Source organism: Hemicordylus capensis, chromosome 3 (genome assembly GCF_027244095.1).
Source record: "Hemicordylus capensis ecotype Gifberg chromosome 3, rHemCap1.1.pri, whole genome shotgun sequence".
NCBI lineage: Eukaryota > Metazoa > Chordata > Lepidosauria > Squamata > Cordylidae > Hemicordylus > Hemicordylus capensis.
This window is the reverse complement of record NC_069659.1, coordinates 131151463-131161498: the sequence shown is the minus strand read 5'-3', so window position 1 is coordinate 131161498 and position 10036 is coordinate 131151463.

Genomic DNA, 10036 nt, shown 5'->3' with positions numbered 1-10036 from the left:
TATAAATACCTGTGTGCTGCTTTTCTCACAAATCCAACAGAATGTTGCAACAAAGAGGAGGGCTGGTTGCGGCCAAGGAAATCAGAGAAGGGTTTGGATATAATATGTGAGCTGTAAGTTGTCCATTTGTTCAATAGAACATTATATTATATTACATATACATAACCCCTTCAGAAGAACTCCATCACAATAAGCCATTTAGCATGGAAATTGGAAAATTAATTCCAAATTGTTAATTTTTTTACAAACAAGGCAGGATAATGGAAGCATTAGGTAATGCCAGCCATAACATATATTACAGATTGATTTTTAAATGTAGGAGGCTCTTACATCCATTATAATGCAAAAGAATCAATTAATTCTAACCCTAATTCTAACTAAATTGCTGTGATGTCTGGGAACTTATTTGGCACCATGAATTACACAACACAGCTTGCAAAGTTAACTTTGACAGAAGCATAGCTTAGCTAATCAAAAATCATACAGCTGCTTCTGAGGATGGAGAAAACACCAGTTAATGATCATCAGTGCAGTCCCCAATGAGGGTGCTAAAAGAATAGGTTACAGGTAATGACTGAAAATGCTATTGTGTGCAGTGTTAAAATAGGCTTCTATAGTATACATTTCATTTCTCAAAACCTCTGGGATTAGTGATGGGTGAACTCTCCTTAGCGCACATTCGAATCCACCCCCCACACCCCTGAGCTTCCTGGAGAATGCTTGAAAAAGTGTCATACCTTTTTATTTTTATTTTCTGAGAAAACGTAGAAGTAAAAATCAGATCAAACCCGCTCCTTCGTTTCCTGCTTTCTCCTACCCCCTTCCCAAGTAATCAAAGAGACACTCAAGAAATGGAAGGAGGTAACCGGTGGCAGGAGAGGGCGTGGCAACATGCTCTGAAGAGTAGTTTCCTGTGGGGAATATAGAATTTGTGGCTGTCTCCCAAAATGAATTGGGAGACAAAGGAAACTACAATCCCATGTTCTGAAACCACTCCTGAAGAGCACAGGATTTGTAGTTTCCCATTCCTCTTTGGTGTTCTCTGGGTGCAAGAGAATCTTCAGAATGGTATGAAGGCTCCAGAGCTGCAGGGTGTTTATTTTTTAAAGCTCTCACATGCAAACAATTGCTCTTCTTGGATGGCATACAGGAGGTATAGCAGGGCTGCAGAAAAACACCTTACGAGGGGAATCAGGAACCTCCAGTGAGGGCTTTTGAGGGCAAAAGGGTCCTTAGTGGGGGTTGGGTGTACCCCCATGAGGATGTTGGAAGTTAAGAAGTATAAAGTGCCACCCAGAGTGAGGCAGCTTATTGCTGGCACACAGGGATGAGGAATGCACTTTTGTAATTTGCTGCAGAATTACAAAGGAAAACCACAAGATCTGCCAAGAGGCAGATAAAAATCAACGGGGCCCCTGCTAGAGTGTGATTTGGAAAATTTAACCCACACTTCCATATCCAGCTGCTTGTGTCTGCCTCCCCTCTTATCTATTCTGACTTACTCACTAACTACTTCCCTGCCTCCTTCTCTTGGGCATACTGCAGCCATTAAGAATGTACAGTTGCCAGCACATCTGCATCCTGTTCTGTTTTAAAATCCCTAGATGACTTGTTCTCACTCCATTTCCCACTGATTGAAATAGAAAATTCAAATCCTCGCAATTTAGAATTGGACAACAGATTTTCACTAATCGAGGGGAAGATTGACCTCTGCATTATACTTTTGTTCTTTACATGCTCTAAATGTGAAGTTTCTTTGTGGGACACAGTAGATGGTAACCAACAGGGACCTTCACACCTCAATGCAAACATTGTAACTCAAACCATTCTTCATTGGATTTCTCTGAAATTTGGCCAGATTATACCATTCTCACAATATTCTCCTTGCCAAATTTCCTACTGATAGGGGGGAAAAACTGCCTTGATTTTATGAGAAATTGAATTTCAGGCCTTATAATGATAGAACGGTGAAAAATCAAGATGTCTTAACTGCTCTTGAATGACATTTATAACGACTAATAAATGAAGCTTCATTATGCAAGCACAGATCCACATTTCTGGCTCTGATTGCTCCTTTTAGCTGATTCACGACTCATTTGGATGATACTGTAAACAACTCTTTCAAACATATGGAGGAGAAGTGTGGGCACACATATTTTCCTCCCCTATCCAGTGTGCCATCATCTAATTGCATGGAGGAGCAGTTCATCCAAGCCATTCCTCAATGGATGGTTTTAACATTCTTTAGTGTGGTATTAAAACCATGTGTTCAAGGCAGTTAAGATAAAATACCTATGTGGAATTTGAAAATGGTGTGCTGGAGTGCTGAGTGGGGTGTAGAGATGTGCAGATCCATGCCCCTTTCCACCATATTTAAAAGTCCTGGTCAGAGTACTGTCCAAACTGGCCCTCTAGTATGTAAAGGGTGACTGAAATTCTCAAAGCCCAGCATTTCAGTAGTGAATTTGCTTAGCCTGGGCAAACACTGCCCTGTATTATACAGTGCAGTTTATACACTGTGAAAGTGTAGGGGAAGAATGGCAGTTCAGTCCCCAAATAGCAAAGCAAAGGTGAGAAAGCAGCAAAGCAAGAGGTCATGAGACAGTTCTTTAGTATTGAAGAACTACAAAGATTTATTTAAAGAAGGTTACAAAGAGATGCCTGCAGCTTATTTTAAATGGAGCTCATGGCTGAAGAGAAAGAGACAAAAAAAATAAATCCATTTCTGGAGAGACAAAATGGAGACTAACACTGGAAGAACAAAGAGGGGAAGAGTCTAGAACTTTTATCCATGACCCTAACCCCCCCCCCCCAGTGGCCACAATGAGACATTGCAGTTGAGAGCTGATGCTGCCAGGGTCCTAGCTCCAACAGAAGGTGCCCAATTTTCAGACTGTAATTGGTAATTTGGGCCATGTTTGTATCACATTTCCTATCTCCTACCTAGTAGCAGAACTATTTGGAGGTACACTTCATGCCTAACATTGAGGGTGAGATGTACAAATATCTTCCATGCAGATTTATCTAGTCATCATGGGTCCTATTCAGACGTTATGTTATATCTGTATTCAGATGTCTGCACACATGTACATGTGTTTTTCTTTGAATGACTGTATCTGTGCTCATTATAAAAGTGAACCTGAGCACACAGGGCCCTTCAAATGCAGGATACAGATTGGAAGCATACTGCTGTATCTGCATTCATCATAACATGCAAATAACTTTGCCTGCATAAAGATCTATACTATGGTATATATTGTATGAGTGTTGAACATAATGTGTGAATAGGGCTGTTACTCTCCTTCTTTTAGGGAGAGTACAAAAACTTGAATCCACATGGCTTGGACACCTCATGTACCAAATTTCATATTCATGGGGAAGTACCCTAACAATGTTCACATCCCTGTCAGAGAGAGAGAGAGAGAGAGAGAGAGAGAGAGAGAGCGCTAGCTAGTCAGGGAGGTCCAAGCCTCTTTATATAAATAATGCCACTAGATCTATTCCTTTTGATATGCAGATTAGTGGAACTGGTGTGTTGAGGTGACTGTTTTCCAGTGAGATGAAAACTCTTCTCTGAGAAGCGAGTACATTTTGTTATACTAACACTGTCAGCAACCCAGCAGGCTGAAACCCAGCAAAATCTGGTGACAGCATGAAAGTCCTCAAAGCCTTAAAAACTGCACAATTAAAAAAGAGAGGCCATAAATCATCTGTGAAGGGAAATAAACAACGACTTCTGCAGTTAGTCACTGAACTGTTGCTAGTGCTGGAAAGCAGCAGGCCTCAAACCTGTCTGGAAGTTTTGACCTTTAATCTGGAAATATTTTCCATAATCCCAGATGGTTGGAGGCTGGTTATGGTTACTTATTGCTGATGGAAAGTTTTCTGTATGTGCTTAAAGGCACCAACCTTGTTATTATTTCACTGGTTAGTGAGCTGAAAAGGGTCTAAGGCCAAGCCTGTTAAGCAGCAGTGTAGATTTAAATCTCATGAGTTGAGGGTAAGGAAAATTCTCAGCATTTCCAAAGGGCCACTGCAAATGTCATCCATTTCAGCACTTCTGTGGTGGAAAGGTCATGTACATTCTGTGTGAATATCATGCTATCTGATGATCACATGTGTCTCGTCCACTGCCTGTATCATATACCAAGTGGGATAGTAGCCCGTAGGTAGCAGGCAGGACCTGGAAAAGTCAAACAGGGAAGCAGGAAGAAAGAGGGTGCAGATCGGGGTTAGCCAGGCTGACACAGCACGGTCAACAAACAGTTCCTGCTACTCTGCCACTTGGCTATGGTCAAAAGCAGTAGCTGACGCACATAACCCAGCTCTAGGTGCTGCTGCAGCATTGCTACAATGAAAGGTGGAGATCAAATGAGTACTTTCATACTCTGAGTAATGTTAATGATTGCCAGAGTCTTGCCCCCTAAAGTGAAGATGCAAAGTATATGCTAACCCTTGCTAACTGGGCAAATAGGCACCTTTAAAATGGCAGCTCTCATACTTAGCAGGGGAAGAGCAACTGGCCCTGGTCCACCCAGCATAGTGTCCCTCCCAACGGCTGTCGCTGATGTCTCCCTGTGTTTCTTTTTAGATGGTGAGGCCCTATGGGTCAAGGAGCAATCTCCTCACTCTTTTTTGCTGTTAAGCCATTTTGTGAATTTTTTGTTGTTGAAAAGTAGTATATACATCTTCTAAATAAATAAATAAATAAATAAATACAGCTTAAAAGGATAGTGCTCTGGCTTACATTCACACATGATTGGGCCGTTGGATGTCCTATATGAAGTGCCTGGGGCCACCTCAGTCAGGGTGGGAGCTTTAGGGAAGTAGCCTTAGATGGTTCGTTGGCCGCTGCAGCAAGGCTCGCAGACTCATTGCCTGAACGATCTGAAGCCCCAATGCCAAGCTGAGTGGCTGACAACTCAGAGGGATCTTTGGGGAGTTCGTCCTCAGAATCTGTCTCAGGTAACAAGGGTCTGGGAGCAGCTGAATTTGCAAGGTGGATCCCGCCAGGTCAAAACCACAACATGGTCCAGATCATGATAGTGTATATATAGCCACTCTACTCACGTAGAAGCTGATGGATGCAGAGCTGGGGGAACAGCATCCCACCCACAGCTTCCGCCGGAGTCTCCTCACTGTTCCCATCCCCTGCACCCTGTTGGCCAATGTGAAGCCTAGGCAGGCCCACACACTGAACCAGATGTAGACACAAGCGAAGTAAGCTACAGCTTATGGCCTCACATTATGAGGAGCCTCTGAATTTTAAAAAAGGACAAGATTTCAAGTTTCACATAATGTATTTTCATTTAAAAACAGTTCTAATGCAAATAGGCTTATTGCAAGATAATGGTTTTTGTTAGATTAGTTTTTTGTTGCATCTTTGCCAAATAAAAACAAAGCTTTATTATTTCCATTTTCATTGTTGTTTTTGCTTTTTCAGATCATATTTTAGTCCTGTACACCTGATTGCACAACAAATTGTCTCCAATGAGTTGGCTGTGTATAATGAAAATGTATCATTTTCTAGCTTATAGGAACTTAAGTGAAGGCATTTTGTGCAGCAGATGAACCATCTGCACTCCCAATATGGAAAGGAAGAACACATTTTGTTTTTTAAAAAAACTATAAAAGGTCTTTTTGGGGAGAAAACATGGAAGGCAGAGGCTGCTGTACTGACTGTCAAGGTTTTTAATAGCTCAATTACTTTTTATGCTGGAAAAGTTTCAGAATTGTATCTGCATCATGAACAAAATTTCAATTGATTTAAATGGAATTTGTTTCCAAGTATGTATGCATAAGACATACTTTATTTTCAAGTATATACGCTTCCTTGTTATGCTTGGTCTCACAGTCACATCTGACCCCTTCAGGGGTGGTGGACCTATTAGAATGGTCCACCCTAGAAGGCTGTGGGATCCAGTAGGATTCCAAAAGGCCTTGGAGGGTTTTGGAGTTAGTTCTGCCAGTGATTCTGTCAATGCCCTGGTGAATACCTGGAACAGGGAAATTACCAGGGCAGTAGACTTGATCACTCCTAAGTGTCCTCTCTGACCTGCTTCAAAATTAGCTCCATGGAATATGGAAGAGCTATGGGAGCTGAAGCAGCAAGGTAGAGGACTGGAGTGCAAATGGAAGAGAACTCATCTTGAACGCAATAAGACACAGCATAGAGTCCATCTAAAGGAAATAACTCGCCTAGGGAGCAAGAGGTTGTGGTTTGAATCCCTGCTGGTATGTTTCATTGGGCAGCAGCGATATAGGAAGATGCTGAAAGGCATCATCTCATCCTGTGTGGGAGATGGCAATGGTGAACCCTTCCTGTATTCTACCAAGGAAAACTTCAGAGCTCTGTGGGTGCCAGGAGTCAACACCAACCCGATGGCACAACTTTACTTTACTTTAGTTTTAGTTTTAATATAGTTTTAATTGTTTACATGGTTTTTAAAGTTTAATTATTTTATTATGTTTATTTTATTTTATTTTAATGTAAATCACCCTGAGTCACTTTAGGAAGGGTGGTATATAAACAATGAATGGCTGAATAATATTATAAGCACAATTGTTTCTTAGGGACAAGGTATACACAGATTGTTCTTAATTACAACATACTTTACTGAGTTTTGTTTATAGGTTTTGTTTATGATGTTTGGATTGCAAATAGGGCAAAATTCATTGCAATCGTCACCCGTGAGCAAGTTGGCTTTTTACTGGATTGGCTAATTCAAAACCCTGTTTAATATTGGCATGAATGGACACTTTCTAGGAAACTGCTGCGGTGACAAAAAAGCAAATGACTAGAAATAGCCTCACATCTGTTCCACAAATACAGACTCTCAAGTGAATAAAGAAACAATAGGAAAGAAGAGTGAGAGTTCTTTATTTGATATACTGTATTGATTTCCTTTCTTTTCCACTAAAATGTGTCCAAAGCCGCTAACAAAAACAATAAAACTGCATGCAATCACAAAACAGCAAATATGATACCAAATAAATACCAAACAATTAAAATTCAGAACTACTATGCAACAAACACTTCCCTAAAGCCATTTGCCTCCCTCCTTCTTCAAAGACATGCTTAAGCGACATTGCTTTCACTTGCATCTAAAACAAAGGAGGATAGGGGAACCAGGCAGGCTTCTCCAAGGGAACTGTTCTGAAATCTAGGTACCAAAACAGAAAAGACCCTGTCCCTGCTCAACATCTGCTTCTGATGGTGGGGCCACCTGAAGCACAGCATCTGACCCAGATCTCAGCACTCTAGTGGGTTCATATGGCAGCAGGAGTCTTAGTCCCAAACTCTTTAGGACTTTGAAGATAAGTACAGTACAACCACTTTTAGTTGTTCCCGAAAAATCATCTGGAAGTGCAGGTATAATGTGTTCATCCCATAAGTTATATTTAGCAACTTGACTGTCATGTTCTGTTGGTTGGTTGGTTGTTTTCATTAGGGAGGAGAGCTGGTCTTGTGGTAAAGTGTGCCGTCGAGTCGGTGTCGACTCCTGGCGTCCACAGAGCCCTGTGGTTTTCTTTGGTAGAACACAGGAGGGGCTTACTATTGCCTCCTCCTGCACAGTAGCAAGCATAAATTGTCTCCTTTGCTGAGCAAGGTTTACCTTGGTTTGCATTTGGATACGTGACTACAGAGTGCTGTAAAATATTCCCTTTTAGGGGGTGGGGCCATAGCTCTGTGGAAAAGCATCTGCATGCAGAAGGCCCCGGGTTCACTCCCTGGCAGGGCTGGGAAAGACTCCTTCCTCAAACCTTGGAGAGCCAATGCTTACACTAGATGGACCAATGGTCTGACTCAGTACAAGGCAGCTTCCTATATTCCTATGATTCTGTTTGCCTTTTCAAAGACCAGCTGTTGTTTCTGAAGAAGCAACAGAAAATTTTCAAAGACGTTGTCCTAAACAAAACATTTTTCCAAGGACTGATCAAATTGCACTCAGGTTTTGTTCTGACCAGCACAGATTGTGCTGGTCAGCTACTGAAAAGAATTAATGTACTTGAACATCCCTGCCTGAGCATCAGTGCAATGTACAGCAGGGGGAGCTTGTTGACCATTCTGAATGACTGTTTTGGAACATAGCAGCTGACTGATGTCAGTTCCTTTTCTGCTTCTGGTTTTGGTGTAAGTGGAACATTCAATATTGTGTAGCCATGCCATGAATCTCTCACTCTTTTATTCATGGTGGACTATCTTGAGCGTTATTCAAGTACATTAAAACAGAGTTTACATCCCTGTGCCAGAGAGCAGGTGGAAAGGTGTGAAGAGGCAGCTTGGTTACACAGCCACTCATCTGGGAGTAATTACGTGCTCACTAAATTGAAGTTCAGATTTTTACATAATCATGACATAAATCTAACATTTATCAAGGTTAGAAGAAAGAACTATGGAAGCCTTTGTTTGGAGACAAAAGCTGAGGACTGTCATAATTGTGAGGGTGCATACATCCTCCATGAGTTAGGACCAAGCTGTATGCTAAGACTAATAGTTTCTTCCTTCACCCCTGCAGAGGTGGGATGTGGTTGTGAATTAAACCTTAACCAGATGGTGGTCCGTTCATGACAATAGGGATATTGTAGGAGTCTCCTCCCCACCCAGGGAACATAACTCAGATCAGAGCAAAATTGACCAGAGTGACATGCATCGGTCCTGAGACCACTTGGGCACTCTGAACTCCTGAACTGCCCCTGAGAAATTGGTGCTAAAGTGGACATTGAAGATGCCCACCTGCCCAGTTGGGGCAACTCCAATGCTAGCCCAGCAGTCAAGTCTTTCAGCTCAGTTAAGGACTCTGTTGGGCAGCAGGGTGATTGGTACGCCAACAGAAGTCCCAGTTTATCCTGTTAGAGAGCTCGGTGGGTTGGGTGTGTGTGTATGGAGATGTCTTTTTCTGCCCCAGCTACAGCAGAAGTGCACAGGGAAGGGAGCACTGTTAATTAACATTGTCTGGAGACATGGAGTTAAAGCTCCAAATAAAGTAGTTTATTTGGCAAAGCCAAAAGGGAGGTAGATAAGACCTACATGCTTGGTTGCTAGCTTCATACAGGAAGTGGGGAAGGGAGAAGAAGGAAGTCTCTCTCTCAGGTGAGAGGATGAGACCTATCAGTCTAATAAAGGAGAATCAGAGTAGAGAAAGCATGGTCAGAGAGGGAGGGCCCTTACTGATTCTCTCCACTCTTAATGCCCCTAGTGCCCAATAGGGCTGCTGGTGCCAAGAGTCGATGCCATCAGGAGCTGCAACCCCAACATATCCCTGGTCCCCACACTTAAGTGCACACATATAGTCAGATTCTCTGACATGGCGTTCTTATACCAAAGCCACTCCCCACCTCCCTGCCCACACCCCCTCACTTCCTCCACAACAGAACACCTTGGAGGGAGAAGCTGGGTCCAAACCAGGTCATTGGCCTCCCCTAACCAGGTCTGTGTGATACATACCAGGGCAACTCCTTCACCTGCAGTCAAATTATGACTGATTTCTGATTCATTCTGGACTGACCTGGCATTACAAAGGAGCAAAGTGAGGCTCTGTGGGTAGTTTGCACTGATCCCCAAGGTCAAAGAGCAGGCAGGACAGCTGGAAGGGGAAACAGCTATTTCATTCCCAATTCCCCTTCCCCTGTAATGGCCTCCCGACCTCCCAGTGCCACTTCTTCTATTTCCCACCTCCACTGGAATAGTCACCCCAAAGTTGGTGAATGTGCCCTCTGTCTCCCCATCTCCAGCAGGGGCAAATATACTCTTGTGCAAAGAACATGGGCCACTGGGAGCCCCACCAGGGACAGGGAGGGATGGGGAGGGGGGCATTGGGGAAGACTGCCACAGGCCCTACCATTCACTTCCTCTGCTACACCTTGCGGCTTGTCCTGCCATTCACCATCTGCTGCCTCTGCCTCAACCCCACCCACCCTCTTGCCTGCTGCTGTCCTCTGTAACCCTGCTAACCACTGCAGCCATAGCCTCTGGCAAAAGAAAACAAGCCAGCGGTGGTATGGTATAATAACATCATAGCCCATCAGCCATTAT